This window comes from Oncorhynchus nerka, linkage group LG16, assembly GCF_034236695.1.
Source record: "Oncorhynchus nerka isolate Pitt River linkage group LG16, Oner_Uvic_2.0, whole genome shotgun sequence".
NCBI classification, from domain to species: Eukaryota; Metazoa; Chordata; class Actinopteri; order Salmoniformes; family Salmonidae; genus Oncorhynchus; species Oncorhynchus nerka.
In genome coordinates this window covers 19,436,395-19,453,945 of record NC_088411.1, presented here as the reverse complement: position 1 = coordinate 19,453,945, position 17,551 = coordinate 19,436,395, and the positions used below count along the sequence as shown (strand labels likewise).

Below are 17,551 nucleotides of genomic sequence, written 5' to 3'. Positions count from 1 at the left end.
TTGCTTTGTCATTATGGGGTATTGTGTGTAGATTGATGAGGGAAAAAAACAATTTAATACATTTTTGAATAAGGCTATAATGCAACAATAGGTGGAAAAAGTCAAAGGGTCTGAATACTTTTGCAGAATGCACTGTATGACACTTTCAAATTGGGGACCAGATACATAAAGTGCAACATTCATTTCTAAACGGTAAAATATATGTATGAAAATACCCTTAAATAAAAAGGTGACATTCTGTACTGTCACATAAAACATTTGATCTTAAACCCAAAATGCTGGAGTATAGAGCCAAATTAAAAGTTTTAGCTTCACTGTCAAAATAAATATGTAGGAGAGAGTAAAGAGAGTACTGGCTACAGAGGCTAGGAAATATGTGAAAAAACTGCAGACAAACTAAACTTGAAGCAATTACCCTTTATTTTTTTATTACAAAGATTAAAACATGTAAAAATAAGCAACATAAATGAAAAACTTGATATCTCTGGCTAGAACCCTTAAAATGGAACCCCAAAGCAAAAATGAATCAATAATCCTGCTACCAAGCACTTCTGACCAGAAAAATCGACAGAAACATATATTAACATCTATGCCTCATTTTGTGAGCTGTGCCTTCAAGGCATCTATAAGCTCCCGTTTCTTGGTCCCTGTGACCTTCACCCCAAACTGCTTACATGCGTCCTTTAGCGCGGGCGCCGTCAGCTTACCCAGGGTGTCTTTCTGTACATGAGCCCTCAACTCGTCCTCAGACATCTCCACCTTAGGCTTCTTCTCTGCTCCGCCTGCTTCCTCAGCTGAACACACACAGGGCCAGGATGTTACAATATTTGTTGCAGTATATCGACAGTGAGACAGCTCCTGCTGCCAGCAACTATACTGTTCTTTACCCAATTTGCCAGACGCAAGTGTAAATCTCTCCAATGGAACACATAGCAAGTGAACAATATCTCAGAAATAGATTATATAGATTATAGATTTCTCACCTGGTTTGCGTTTGGGTGCCCTCTAGGTCAGCAGGGTACACCAGATCTTTGAACTCCTGAGCCAGGGAACCAAGACACTGGTCAATCATCTTCACCTTGGGCACTGAAGGAGAGGGAGGTAGTGAGAGAGGATAAAGAATGGACAAGAAAAAGTGACTATGAACAGTGCCAAAAGATTTTGTCTTCAGTATTTTTGTGTATAGGTAGCACCAAAGGCACATACAGTGCCTTCGGAAAGTATTCAGATCCCGTTTATTTTTCCACATTTTGTAAAGTTACAGAATTATTCTAACATTTATTGAATTGTTTTTTCCCCTCATCAAAGTACAAACAATACCCCATAATCACAAAGCAAAAACTTAATTTATAAATACATTTAATACATTTACACAAGTATTCAGACACTTTTACTCAGTACTTTGTTGTAGCACCTTTTGAACGATTACAGCCACGAGTCTTCTTGGGTATGACGCTACAAGCTTGGCACACCTGTATTTGGAGAGTTTCTCCTTTACTTCTCTGCAGATCCTCTGAGGCTCTATTAGGTTGGATGGGGAGTGTTGCTGCATAGCTATTTTCAGGTGTTTCCAGAGATGTCTGATCCGGTTCAAGTCCGGGCTCTGGCTGGGCCACTCAAGGACATTCAGAAACTTGTCATGTAGACAATCCTGCGTTGTCTTGGCCGTGTGCTTAGGGTCATTGTCCTGTTGGAAGGTGAACCTTTGCCCCAGTCTGAGGTCCTGAGCGCTCTGTAGCAGGTTTCATCAAGGATTTCTCTGTACTTTGCTCCGTTCATCTTTTCCTCGATCCCAACTATTTTCCCAGTCCCTTCCTCTGAAAAACATCCCCACAGCGTGATGCCGCCACCACCATGCTTCACTGTATGGATGGTACCAGGTTTCCTCCAGTCATGAGTTCTTGTTTCTCATAGTCTGCGAGTCCTTAAAGTGTCTTTTGGCAAACTCCAAGCGGCTGTTTGGTGCCTTTTACTGAAGAGTGACTTATGTCTGGCCACTACCATAAAGGCCTGATTTGTGGAGTGCTGCAGAGATGGTTGTCCTTCTGGAAGGTTCTTCCATCTCCACAGAGGAACTCTGGAGCTCTATCAGTGACCCATCGGGTTCTTGGTCACCTCCCTAACCAAGGCCCTTCTACTGCTCAGTTTGGCCGGGCGGCCAGCTCTAGGGAGAGTCTTGGTGGTTCCAAACTTCGTCCATTTAAGAATGAAGGACGCCAGTGTTCTTGGGGACCTTCAATGATGCAGAAATATTTTGGTACCCTTCCCCAGATCGGTGCCTCGACACAATCCTGTATCGGAACACTACGGACAATTCCTTTGAGCTCATGGATTGGTTTTGGCTCCGACATGCACTGTCAATTGTGGGACCTTATAGACAGGTATGTGCCTTTCCAAATCATGTCCAATCAATTGAATTTACCACAGGTGGACTCCAATCAAGTTGTAGAAACATCTCAAGGATGATCATTGGAAACAGCATGCAACTGAGTTCAATTTCGAGTCTCATAGCAAAGGGTGTGAATACTTATTTACATAAGGTATGTCGGTTTCATCACAGCGCTTGATGGTTTTTGTGACTGCACATTTTCTGGACTGACCTTCATGTCTTAAAGTAATGGACTGTCATTTCTCTTTGCTTGTTTGAGCCGTTCTTGCCATAACATGGACTTGGTCTTTTGCCAAATAGGGCTATCTTCTGTATACCACCCCTACCTTGTCACAACACAACTCATTGGCTCTAACGCATAAAGGAGGAAAGAAATTCCACAAATTAACAAGGCACACCTGTTCATTGAAATGTATTCCAGGTGACTACTTCATGAAGCTGGTTAAGAGAATTCAAGAGTGTGCAAAGTTGTCATCAAGGCAAAGGGTGGCTGCTTTGAAGAATCTCAAATATTTTTTGATTTGTTTAACACTTTTTTGGTTACTCCAGGATTCCATTATTGTTACTTAATAGTTTGTCTTCACAATGATTCTACAATGTAGAAAATAGTAAAAATAAAGAAAAACCCTGGAATGAGTAGGTGTGTCCAAACTTTTGACTGGTACTGTATAGATGGTGAGTGAGAGATGGGCCAATGCCGTTTCTTTTTTAACAATCCGAGAGTGCCACTATCTCCTTCATACCGGTTACTGTGTTGTTACGTTGTGCTGTTTATTTCTGAGTTTTCAAAACCTACGAAGATAACAAATTGCATATCTGCACTGGACGACACCACAACTAAGGTGGCAAAATTTACCAAACTTACCGGAATCTTCAGTAATTATCAGAAAATCTATGGCAATCTATCGTAACTTTGGTAATTTATACTTAAATAACTGTTACAAAATGTATTCATATACACAGTGTACAAAACACTCGGAACAGCTTCAGTTCGTCGAGACATGGACTCTACAAGGTGTTGAAAGCATTCCACAGGGATGCTGGCACATGTTGATTCCAATGCTTCCCACAGTTGTGTCAAATTGGCTGGACGTCCAGCAGCGTTGCAGTTCTTGACACAAACCGGTGCGCCTGGTACCTATTACCATACCACATTCAAAGCACTTAAACATCTCGTCTCGCCCATTCACACTGAATGGCACACATACCCAATCCATGTCTCAAGGCTTAAAAATGATTCTTTACCACCTCCCGGGTGGCACAGTGGTCTTGGGCACTGCATCGCAGCCACCAGAGACTCTGGGTTCGCGCCCAGGAGGTCCGTGGGGCGCCTAGCATCGTCCGGGTTAGGCCTGTAGGGATATCCTTGTCTCATCATGCACCAATGACTCCTGTGGCAGGCAGGGCGCAGTGCACACTAACCAAGGTCGCCAGGTGCACGGTTTCCTCCTCTGAGGCTGGCTTCCGGGTTGGATGCGCGCTGTGTTAAGAAGCAGTACGGCTTGTTTGGGTTGTGTTTCGGAGGATGCATGATTTCGACATTCGTCTCTCCCGAGCCCGTACGGGAGTTGTAGCGATGAGACAAGATTGTTAGTAATTACTATTGGATACCACAAAATTGGGGAGAAAAGGGGGTCAAATTAAAAAATAAAAATACATTTTTTAATTAAAAAAAATTAAAAATCTTTAACCCGTTTCCTCCCCTTCATCTACACTGATTGAAGTGGATTGACTAGGTGAATCTAGGTGAAAGCTATTGTGACATCAATAAGGGACAATAGCTTTCAACCTAGTCAGTCCATGTCATGGAAAGAGCAGGTGTTCATAATGTTTTTTACACTCTGTGTATAGTGTTAATTTATTATATCGGAGTCCATATTGTCCATCCAGACAGCGAGTATGGTGTAGTGTGGGCGAGAGGTTTGCTGATGTCAACATTGTGACCAGAGTGCCCCATGGTGGCGGTGGGGTTATGGTATGGGAAGGCATAAGCTACGGACAACAAATTCAATTCCATTTAATTGAATGCACAGAGACACCGTGACAAGATGCCGAGGCCCATTGTTGTGCCATTCCTCCGCCACCATCACCTCATGTTTCAGCATGATAATGCACGACCCCATGTCGCAAGGATCTGTATACAATTCCTGGAAGCTGAAAGTGTCCTAGTTCTAGTGCAGCATCCCACAATGAGTATGGCCTGCATACTCACCAGACATGTCAACCACTGAACATGTGTGGGATGCTCTGGATCGACGTCTACGACAGCGTGTTCCAGTTCCCACCAATATCTAGCAACTCTGCACAACCATTGAAGAGGAGTGGGACAACATTCCAAAGGCCACAATCAACAGCCTGATCAACTCTATGCAAAGGAGATCTGTTGCGCTGCATGAGACAAATGGTGGTCACCATTTGGGTATTACCGGTGTGGTCCTCTATGTGTTCCGGGGCCATGGGATCTAGTGCCAAGGCTTCCAGGTTCCTGTAGTGCTGCTGGAGGACTGGGTTCTCAAAGGCATCACTCCTGCAGCACAGGAAGAGCAATACAGTGTTTTTGGAAAGTATTCAGACCCCTTCCCCATTTCCACATTTTGTTACATTACAGCCTTATTATCTAAAATGGATTAAAGAATTTACCCCCCCTCATCAATATACATACAATACCCCATAATGACAAAGTAAAAACAGGTTTTTAGAAATGTATGCAAGTAAAATAAAATAAAAAAATAGAAATACCGTATTGACATAAGTATTCAGACCCTTTGCTATGGGATTTGAAATTGAGCTCAGGTGCATCCTGTTTCCATTGATCATCCTTGAGATGTTTAAAAATATATATATATATATATATATATATTTTAGGGGTAGATCAGCTTTAATATTGCAGATAATATATACAGCACCAGTAAAAGGTTTTTACACACCTACTCATTCAAGGGTTTCTTTTACTATTTTCTACATTGTAGAATAATAGTAAAGACAAAACTATGAAATAACACATATGGAATCATGTCGTAACCAAAAAAAAAAAGTTAAATCAAATTATATTTTATATTTGAGATTCTTCAAAGTAAACACACATTCTTGGCATTCTCTCAACCAGCTTCACCTGTCCCACTCCCCTTTTCGGATGACTGCCTTGCCTGGTTCACCAATTACTTTGCAGACAGAGTTCAGTGTGTCAAATCGGAGGGCATGCTGTCCGGTCCTCTGGAAGTCTCTGAGGGTGCCACAGGGTTCAATCCTCGGGCCGACTCTTTTTTCTGTATATATCAATGATGTTGCTCTTGCTGCGGGCGATTCCCTGATCCACCTCTACGCAGACGACACCATTCTATATACTTCCGGCCCGTCATTGGACACTGTGCTATCTAACCTCCAAACGAGCTTCAATGCCATACAACACTCCTTCCATGGCCTCCAACTGCTCTTAAACGCTAGTAAAACCAAATGCATGCTTTTCAACCGTTCGCTGCCTGCTCCCGCACGCCTGACCAGCATCACCACCCTGGATGGTTCCAACCTTGAATATGTGGACATCTATAAGTACCTAGGTGTCTGGCTAGACTGTAAACTCTCCTTCCAGACTCATATCAAACATCTCCAATCGAAAATCAAATCAAGAGTCGGCTTTCTATTCCGCAACAAAGCCTCCTTCACTCACGCCGCCAAACTTACCCTAGTAAAACTGACTATCCTACCGATCCTCGACTTCGGCGATGTCATCTACAAAATTGCTTCCAACACTCTATTCAGCAAACTGGATGCAGTTTATCACAGTGCCATCCGTGTTGTCACTAAAGCACCTTATACCACCCACCACTGCGACTTGTATGCTCTAGTCGGCTGGCCCTCGCTACATATTCGTCGCCAGACCCACTGGCTCCAGGTCATCTACAAGTCCATGCTAGGTAAAGCTCCGCCTTATCTCAGTTCACTGGTCACCCATCCGTAGCACGCGCTCCAGCAGGTGTATCTCACTGATCATCCCTAAAGCCAACACCTCATTTGGTCGCCTTTCGTTCCAGTTCTCTGCTGCCTGTGACTGGAACGAATTGCAAAAATCGCTGAAGTTGGAGACTTTCATCTCCCTCACCAACTTCAAACATCTGCTATCTGAGCAGCTAACCGATCGCTGCAGCTGTACATAGTCTATCGGTAAATAGCCCACCCATTTTTACCTACCTCATCCCCATACTGTTTTTATTTATTTACTTTTCTGCTCTTTTGCACATGACCATCTGATCATTTATCACTCCAGTGTTAATCTGCAAAATTGTAATTATTCGCCTACCTCATGCCTTTTGCACACAATGTATATAGACTCCCCCTTTTTTTCCCTACTGTGTTATTGACTTGTTAATTGTTTACTCCATGTGTAACTCTGTGTTGTCTGTTCACACTGCTATGCTTTCTTGGCCAGGTCGCAGTTGCAAATGAGAACTTGTTCTCAACTAGCCTACCTGGTTAAATAAAGGTGAAATAAAAAAAATAAAAAATGCTTTTCCAACAGTCTTGAAGGAGTTCCCACATATGCTGAGCACTTGTTGGCTGCTTTCTCTTCACTCCGCGGTCCAACTCATCGCAAACCATCTCAATTGGGTTGAGGTCAGATGATTGTGGAGGCCAGGTCATCTGATGCAGCATTCCATCACTCTCCTTCTTGGAGTGTTGGGTCATTGTCCTGTTAAAAAAACAAATGATAGTCCCACTAAGCGTAAACCAGATGGGAGGCATATCGCTGCAGAATGCTGTGGTAGCCATACTGGTTAAGCAAAGTACCCCCAAACCATCAAACCTGCTCCTTCATGCTTCACGGTGGGAACCACATGCGGAGATCACCCGTTCACCTACTCTGCGTCTCACAAAGACATGGTGGTTGGAACCAAAAATCTCAAATTTGGACTCCGATGTCCACCGGTCTAAAGTCCATTGCTTGTTTTTCTTGGCCCACGCAAGTCTCTTATTATTGGCAGTCCTTTGGAGAGCCCGTTTCATGGTTTATACGACTGCACTTGAAGAAACTTTCAAAGTTCTTGAAATTGTTAATGTCTTCAAGTAATGATGGACTGTCATTTCTCTTTGCTTGTTTGAGCTGTTCTTGCCATAATATGGACTTGGTCTTTTACCAAATAGGGCTATCTTCTGAATACCACCGCTGCCTTGTCACAACACAACTGATTGGCTCAAACACATTAATAAGGAAAGACATTCCACAAATTAACAAGGTACCCCCTGTTCATTGAAATGCATTCCAGGTAACTACCTCATGAAGCTGGTTGAGAGAATGCCAAGAGTGTGCAAAGCTGTCAAGGCAAAGGGTGGCTATTTTGAAGAATCTCAAATATTAAATATGTTTAACATTTTTTTTGGTTACTATATGATTCCATATGTGTTATTTCATAGTTTTGATGTCTTCAATGTAGAAAATAGTAAAAAATAAATCGTTAAAATAAAGTAAAATCCTAGAATGAGTAGGTGTCTCCAAACTTTTGACTGGTACGGTGTATCCCATATCTGCACAAAATTGAAAGCTCTCTCACAACCCCTGCTTACAAACACACATGGGCTCTAGGATTTGCAACCATTATCCTTTTTCACCCACTTAACTCCACACACACAACCCCACCTTCCATCACAATACATCCGCACATACTGTGTCCTCTGTGTTTTATCTCTAAGATGTTGATTGAGTACTTTTGTGTTCATTCTTAGATAGAAGTAGTTTGGAACCACCAAGACTCTTCCTAAAGATGGCCGCCCTGCTAAACTGAGCAATCAGGGGAGAAGGGCCTTGGTCAGGGAGGTGACCAAGAACCTGACGGTCACTCTGACAGAGCTCCAGAGTTCCTCTGTGGAGATGGGAGAAACTTCCAGAGGATCAACCACCTCTGCAGCACTCCACCAATCAGGCCTTTATGGTAGAGTGGCCAGACGGAAGCCACTCTTCAGTAAAAGGCACATGACAGCCCGCTTGGAGTTTTGCCAAAAGGCACCCAAAGGACTCTGACCATGAGAAACAAGATTCTCTGGTCTGATGAAACCAAGATTGAACTCTTTGGCCTGAATGCTAAGCGTCACATCTGGGGGAAATCTGGTACCATACCTATGGTGAAGCATGGTGGTGGCAGCATCATTCTGTGGGGATGTTCTTCAGCGGCAGGGCCAGGGAGACTAGTCAGGATCACGGGAAAGATGAACGGAGCTAAGTAGAGAGAGATCCTTACTGAAGTCCTGAGCGCTCTGGAGCAGGTTCTCAGACTGTGGCAAAGGTTCACCTTCCAACAGAACGACCCTAAGCACACAGCCAAGACAATGGAGTGGCTTCAGGACAAGTCTCTGAATGTCCTTGAGTGGCCCAGCCAGAGCCCGGACTTGAAACCCAATCGAACATATCTGGAGAGACCTGAAAATAGATGTGCAGCGACACTCACCATCCAACCTAACAGAGCTTTAGAGGATCTGCAGAGAAGAATGGGAGAAACTCCCCAAATACAGTTGTGCCAAGATTGTAGCGTCATACCCAAGAAGACTCGAGGTTGTAATCGCTGCCAAAGGTGCTTCAACAAAGTACTGTGTAGAGGGTCAGAATACTTATGTTAATAACCATACATTTGCAAACATAAAAATAAAATAAAACGGTTTTCACAGTATTGTGTGTAGATTGATGAGAAAAAAAACAATTTAATCAATTTTAGAAAAGCTGTGAGGTAACAATGTGGGAAAAGTCAAGGGGTCTGAATACTTTTTGAATGCACTGTACACAGACAACACAGGAGTAAGTGGGAATTGTTTTATTGCTTTTACTTTTTTCAAAATGCAAATCCTGGTATGGAAACAATCTGTGCAGACAGCTGTGATGTTTATATTTTCACTGTAATGAAAGAGCCAAACCTGTATTTGAAGGGTAACTTGTGTACCATCTCCTTCATCTTGTCCACCTGGAGGTCGGAGGCGGTGGGGAGCTGAGGAGCGTCCAGGTTACGGATGTCATCCGCGTAGGGCAGGAAGATGCCATGGAAGCCTGAGAATACACATCACTATAATTAGTCTGAAAGTTTAAAATGATATTAATTGTGCGATATTCTTTGGGGTGGGACCCAATGACTGTACCTGGAGCCTCAATCTGGGCCTGGCCCTCATCTAGCTCCTCTCTCTGGGGCACCAGGGCTAAGAAGCGTGGGGAAGAGTTACGGATCCGTGTGTATTTACACAGAGCGAACACGTTCCTCTCACTACACCTGCGCAGCAACGCTGTAAACACACAGGCACTCCCTGGGATGGAAAAACAGGTCAGAGTGAGAAAGGGGTTAAAGTTGGAACTCAAAAGATAATGGAACTCAAGAGGGCAAACATGGGTTGACAATCCCCAGATAACATTTTGACAGGCAGTTATGTATTAAATTGTCACAGTCTCTCTTCCCATCATAATGACAGGTTCAGTGTTTAAGGACGGACGCACACAAACACACCTGTGACCTTCTCCTCCTCTGGGTAGATGAAGAGAGCAGATCTGAGGTGGTGGTGCAGTTTGAGACGCTCCATGGGCTTGAACCCAATCAGCTCCAGACCCGGGTCAGAAAACTTCTTTATCACATCCACCTCATCTTTCTCCATCACTATCTGCCTGCCTGCATACACCTACACAGACAAACACACAACCACTTCTAGACTGAAATGACCCTAACAGCATGAGAAGTATGAATTTATACTTTCTTTGATACACTTTCAATAATTGCTATACTTTGAGATTCCAACAAGTTACCTGAGCCCTCTTGGTGTCACTGGGGAGCAGCAGTCTGCCTGTCTGTGTGTGGTAAAGGCGTGTCTTGGTGTGGACCGGCTCGTTGTTGTCGCTGTAGAGCTTGATGGCATTAGGCTTCTTGGTCTGTCGGACCGTGATGTACACACCCACCGCCACGTTCATCCCTTCCCCCAGACACAGATTCAACCTGAGACTCAGAGGAGGAGAGAAGACTCATCAGCAACCAGGGCCCTATTCAGTAGGCATGTGACATATGTAAAAATGTTCTTACCATTTACATTTTTATTTGATTTTTTTATAACAAAAAATTATAAAACGACTTGTGAATTCACAATGCAGATATGGTCCTGCGTGTGACCGCTAGTGGGCGATGCTGTTCAATCTACAGCAGTACTGGCTACCAGATGGCGCTCGCTTTACTGCTGTCCCCCAATCACTCAGCAACTATGGTAGTTAATTACCTTTTTAGGTTCTCTGCCGTGTGCCTCTCCTCCATGTTCTCCGAGGCCAGTACATCGGAATTAATGTGCCACTTCTCGTCATTGTGATGGCTCGTTGAAATTATGTATGACAGCGTGTTCATAGAAGTCTGGTATGGTGAGAGCTCGAGCTCTGTACTCGCAGAGGAATCATTGTACAATTTCTCCATCCGGGCCGTCAATGGTTTTTCGGCATGACATCTTGTAGACTGGTCCTAGAAATACCATCAGGACACTGAAGCCGACATCCTCTACCATTGACAATGGCTGCATATCAACTGCAATCATTTCTGTAATCAGCGCTGTGAGTTTCTCACGCCGTCCCATGTCGCACTTCTTTCACGTGAAGAGCCAATCTGTGTTGTTGGATATCTGCGCTGCTGCAGAGGTTAGGGAGGAACCGTGAGACCCATTCAGATGGCTAAGCGTTGAACCTGTACTGCTACTGTAGCGCAATTCCACCTCACAGTTCGCATTTCACCACCTTCTCATTTAACTTTTCAAAGTATTGCCATACAGGACTTCGCTGCTGTCACTTCCCTGTCTCACTGACATTTTTCCAACTGACAATTTATTTGTTATTTTACCAGGTAAGTTGACTGAGAACATGTTCTCATTTGCAGCAACGACCTGGGGAATAGTTACAGGGGAGAGGGGGATGAATGAGCCAATTGTAAACTGGGGATTATTAGGTGACCGTGATGGTTTGAGGGACAGATTGGGAATTTAGCCAGGACACCGGGGTTAACACACCTACTCTTACGATAAGTGCCATGGGATCTTTAATGACCTCATGGAGTCAGGACACCCATCCGAAAGACGGCACCCTACACAGGGCATTGTCCCCAATCACAGCCCTGGGGCATTGGGATATTTTTTTAGACCAGAGGAAAGAGTGCCTCCTACGGGCCCTCCAACACCACTTCCAGCAGCATCTGGTCTCCCATCCAGGAACTGACCAGTACCAACCCTGCTTAGCTTCAGAAGCAAGCCAGCAGTGGTATGCAGGGTGATATGCTGCTGACAATTACGTGCGGAGCGCTTTATATCTATGGCAAATCATTCTCCCCCCTAGAAATGTTAAAGCATTGTTGCATTAGGTATTTGTTTCATTTTTCCCTTTATGATGATCGGGAGCTGTTAGTGGTAGTTTTGTGTTAACTGCACTGCAAATGTAATTGTGTGATTTTTATTCTACAGTGTTTTCCGGTTAGAGATTTTATTTTAACGATCCCAATTTCCGTTAAACGTTCACACCCTTAGTAGAGAGAAATGTTAAACGTTTGAAACTTCTAAACATGTCCTATAAGAACAGTGCCCCGCCTATACAATGGTGGGGGAAACTAGCTAGCCTGTGCTTGTCACCTTGCCATGGATCTCTTCTTCATCTCCTTGGCTCGAACCCTCTTCCGGAGGTCCTCCAGTTTCCCACAAGGCTCCATCTGCAGGCCCAGCTCAGAATCATCCTCGGGGGGGCTCACCACGTCGCAGAAGAAAAGCGAGACATCAAACCCACCTGGCTTCATCAGCTCTATCACCACACCTGTGAGTGAGTGAGAAAATGTATCACACACTTCTAGTGATAAACTATACATTTGCAGGACCAAGATGTATTTCAGGCCATTTTTCAAAACCCTCCACCTACAACCCAGTTACATCGAGGATGCCAAATGCCATAGAGGTACAACTATGAGTGTTCTATCTTTGAGAATTGCCCGTCCCCTTTCTCCAGACCCACCAGTCTCTAAGGTCACCGGCCTTGGTGCGGGCTTGGCGGTCACGCTCGCAGTCGCCCCTGTGTGGCGTGTCTCGGCAGGTAAAGATCATGAGGCGCTTGTAGGAGAGCCGCAACTTGACGTCGCTGTAGAGGTTGGAGCAGCACCACAGGGCCTCACCCAGGTTAGTCTTCCCACTACCCATGGTCTCATCTGCCACCTGGGCACCGTTATCCCCACGCAGCCCGTCCACATCCTTCACCCGACAGGCACCTAGAGGAGGGAAGGAGGGAGATGGATGAAGGAATACAGAACAGGACAGAGGACAAAAGAGGAATGAGAGTGATGGGTGGGGGAGATAAGAGGTGGATAGACAGAGAGAGGTAAAGAAGACGAGTAAAGGCAAGTAGATTGGAAATGGAGATACACAGAGCATAATAACAAAAGTTAATTTGGCTTCCAGAAGACTCCAAAACCCTTTCAGAACATACACAGAAACTGCCAGCCAGGGAGACATACCAGGTGAGTCCAGGTCATGGTAAACATAGACATGCTTGAAAGTGTTCCTGGGGTTCTTGCTCTGTTCCGTCCCATAGAACACTAGAGCCACCAGGTCCTTGTCACTGCTGATAATCTTACTGGTATACACACTGCGGACACACTGGGGAGGGAGAGTAACAAGATACAATACAACACTGTCAGGAGGCTAAGCAGGACAACAGAGAGATAAAGAGAGGGTGGGTGGGAAAGAGCCATGTCACTTTATGATTCTGAGAGTTCAGTAATATTGATCATGTCTGAGATAGTGAGAGAAAGAGAGAGTGGCAGGGAAGGTGGTGAAGAAAAAACAGGAAACTGTAAGGGAAAGTAGAGAGTTCAAGACGACTCAAGAGAAACAGATCTACCTGCATGGTCATGTCAAATGGTGAGGGCTCTCCATCCTCCCCCCTGATGAACATCTCCTTGGAAGCATCCACCAGAAACACCAGGCTGTCACACCCTGTGCACTTATAGTCCACTGGGGAGAGTGATTGCAATTACATCACAACATATACTAAACTCCATTACAATTCAGTAGTGATCCAATCAATCGCCATCAATGTTTGTCCTACCTTCAAACTCTTCCCCTTCTACATATTCATCCTGGTAGTAGGCTTTCCACTCTGCCATTGTCCCAAACTAGGCTACACTGGAAGGCTCTGGTGGAGCCCTGAAAATGGCATGACACGACACACAGGAGGAGAGGTCATTAAAGTTTGTGAATTTTTTTTTGAAAATTGTGATTGCTATAAAACTCTGATTAGTTAGCTAATAGCATATGTATTGTTTGAAGACGGATTTGTTTTGGAAGGAAGGTCATGATGACTTCGGGGAATCAATGCTCAACTTCTTCCTGGCGGGTAAATGTATTTTGGCTAGCTAGTTTAGCAGACATTTATCGCCATAAAATAACAATACATTTTCCTTTAACCTTTGCAGCAAAAATAAAGCAGACCTTGCGACCGAGTGTGTGGAGTTACGAATGTGTTTCGGATTAGAATGGCTAACGACACGCTTTGTCTTGATGCAGGTTGTAACGCTCAATGAGTGAATGGGTGTGGAGTCAGGCGCAGAGAGCAAAGGATGCAGGGAAAAAAACACGCTTTAATGTCCAAAATCAAAAAGAACAAAATAGTTATACCCAACACAGGCGTAAATATTACTACAATAAGTACCCTTAGGTTAAAAAAAAATACCAGGACAGCACGAAAACCCAACAAACCACTAACACCTCTCACAAATACAGAAGAACAAGCCCGCACAAACAGAAGCGGGCTAAACGAACATAAATAACACCACCCTAACAACCAAACAATGAACAGGTGAAAACAATTAGACAAAACCAAACGAACACGGAACAAAGGATCGGTGGCAGCTATTAGACCGGCGACGACGACCGCCGAGCGTCACCCGAACAAGAAGGGGAGCCACCTTCGGTAATATTCGTGACACAGGTGTTGATATCATACCATATCTGCGTGCTCTGTTGTCACTTGAACGTGCAGTACTTTTTCTGTTGAAAAATATTTTGGTGTGTTCATGTAAAACTAAAATTGCATAGCGCCACCTACTGTGTGATTGAAGTGGAGACGCATTGATAGCGCATTTATGAAACATACTGTATATTGTCTAAATAATTGTCATATCAATTGTAAAAGCTCAGTTGAATAAACACAAGATTTCTCAATTGTATGGATTTTTTCTTGTGTGACTCATTTAATAATATTTTATCAGCTGATAATGTACAGTAGGTCCCAGTCCCACTATATCCATTAATTGTCTGGTTTCTAAACTGTATGTAGAAATATGTATAGGCCATAGAAATATAATGAACTGAACAGGCTTGGAACCTCTAACCCTGGCAATTTGACTGGTAAACTCATGTGTAAACTCACAATGGCTCCTGGTATTGTGATACAATAATTTCCATGGTAATGTAGAATGTTCATTCAAATGATGCTACCTGATGTGACTCATGCAATGGAATGTACTTTGTGTAATGTCAGTTGTTATAATTTTGGGAAAACCTTGCAAAATACTTATTTACTATTATGAACACTACCCATGTTTTTGACATGAAAGATATAATATGTTACTATTGCAATGAAATTATTGTGATTTTTTAAATTCTTGTTGCCAATAACTTTATACACAAACAAAATTCCAAAATTCTTTACCAAAATGACAATGTTTTATGGATTGAATTTAACAATTTTATTAAAACATTAACCCTTGTGAACAATAACAAGAATAACATTTTCCTAAATCATTACAATAAGATTTTTTCAGTGATTACAATTGCACTAGTATTGTTTTTTGTTTGTTTCAGTATTTTCTCGTTAATACCTGCGTTCTGTTTTGTATGATGTAGGAATGTAAATTGTTGATCTGTATTTTGAATTTAAAAAATATATATATACAGTGGGGTAAAAAAGTATTTAGTCAGCCACCAATTGTGCAAGTTCTCCCACTTAAAAAGATGAGAGAGGCCTGTAATTTTCATCATAGGTACACTTCAACTATGACAGACAAAATGAGAAAAAAAATCCAGAAAATCACATTGTATGATTTTTTATGAATTTATTTGCAAATTATGGTGGAAAATAAGTATTTGGTCACCTACAAACAAGCAAGATTTCTGGCTCTCACAGACCTGTAACTTCTTCTTTAAGAGGCTCCTCTGTCCTCCACTCGTTACCTGTATTAATGGCACCTGTATGAACTTGTTATCGGTATAAAAGACACCTGTCCACAACCTCAAACAGTCACACTCCAAACTCCACTATGGCCAAGACCAAAGAGCTGTCAAAGGACACCAGAAACCAAATTGTACACCTGCACCAGGCTGGGAAGACTGAATCTGCAATAGGTAAGCAGCTTGGTTTGAAGAAATCAACTGTGGGAGCAATTATTAGGAAATGGAAGACATACAAGACCACTGATAATCTCCCTCGATCTGGGGCTCCACGCAAGACCTCACCCTGTGGGGTCAAAATGATCACAAGAACAGTGAGCAAAAATCCCAGGACCACACGGGGGGACCTAGTGAATGACCTGCAGAGAGCTGGGACCAAAGTAACAAAGCCTACCATCAGCAAGGGCATTGAAGATGAAACGTGGCTGGGTCTTTCAGCATGACAATGATCCCAAACACACCGCCCGGGGAACGAAGGAGTGGCTTCGTAAGAAGCATTTCAAGGTCCTGGAGTGGCCTAGCCAGTCTCCAGATCTCAACCCCATAGAAAATATTTGGAGGGAGTTTAAAGTCCGTGTTGCCCAGCAACAGCCCCAAAACATCACTGCTCTAGAGGAGCTCTGTATGGAGGAATGGGCCAAAATACCAGCAACAGTGTGTGAAAACCTTGTGAAGACTTACAGAAAACGCTTGACCTCTGTCATTGCCAACAAAGGGTATATAACAAAGTATTGAGATAAACTTTTGTTATTGACCAAATACTTATTTTCCACCATAATTTGCAAATAAATTCATAAAAAATCCTACAATGTGATTTGAGTTGAAGTGAAGTGTACCTATGATGAAAATTACAGGCCTCTCATCTTTTTAAGTGGGAGAACTTGCACAATTGGTGGCTGACTAAATACTTTTTCGCCCCACTGTATATATATATATATTTCAATTACAATATGTCAGTTGAGTCAACAAATCACAGCACAGATTGATGGGTACACGTCTTGCATTTACTTCTTGCTTTGCTGTTTATGGGTACGCTCATAATCACCGCTTGTCCACCCGTTCTGCCATCATTGACTTGAGTGGGGACCACTGTTTTATTCAGTATATTTCTATGGCATTTTATTTATTTTTTATTTATTTTTTATTATACATTTATTTGATTCATAATACAAAAATCAACTTACATTGCTACATCAAACATGTCTAGCAAACCAAACACAGGTATTAACAATGCTCAAACATACAAAAATATATATATAAAAAGGAAATATAAAAAAAAAAGGAAATATAAATGAATATAATGATTCATGAAGATGTTATTCTTGTTGTTATTCACTAGGGTTAGTGTTTTAATAAGATAATTAAATTCAATAAAAAAATGTCTAATTTTGGTATAGAATTTTGGAATTTTTGTTTGTGTATAAAGTATTTGGCAACAAGAATTAAAAAAAAATTACAATCATTTCAGTGGTTTTGTTATCATTGCAATAGTAACATATGATATATTTTATGTTAAAATTAGAAGCAGTGTTCATAATGGTAAATAAGTACTTTGCAAGGTTTTCCCAAAATTCTGACACAAATTTACATTCAAAGAACAAGTGAGACAGATTCTCACCTTCTTTTTCACAGAAAACGCAGATATCATCAATAGCCACAAATTTGGAAATGTTACATGGATTACATGGATATATCTTATGTAAAATGTTGAAGTGCACTTCCTTAACTTTGTTTGGTATACAGTATTTGTAAGGCCTTAACCATGCATTTTTCCAGACTTTCCTCTGGTGTAAGTTGGTTTTGTGAATGAAGAATTTGTCTTGTATATTTATTACAACAAGATTTCTCAAGTAAACCCACGCCTTCCAATCTGAATTCTGGATAAACTTTGTGATCATTCCCAAAATTAAGATGACTTTTCATAAGTGTAGTTATGTAACGGTTGTGAAACGGCTAGCTTCACTT

General features: G+C 42.5%; 1 pseudogene; it reads right to left on the bottom strand.

Moving 5' to 3' along the window:
• Positions 1-421: 421 nt before the first annotated feature.
• LOC115144584 (X-ray repair cross-complementing protein 5-like) lies at positions 422-14,259 on the bottom strand (annotated as a pseudogene).
• Between the last annotated feature and the right edge of the window lie 3,292 nt (positions 14,260-17,551).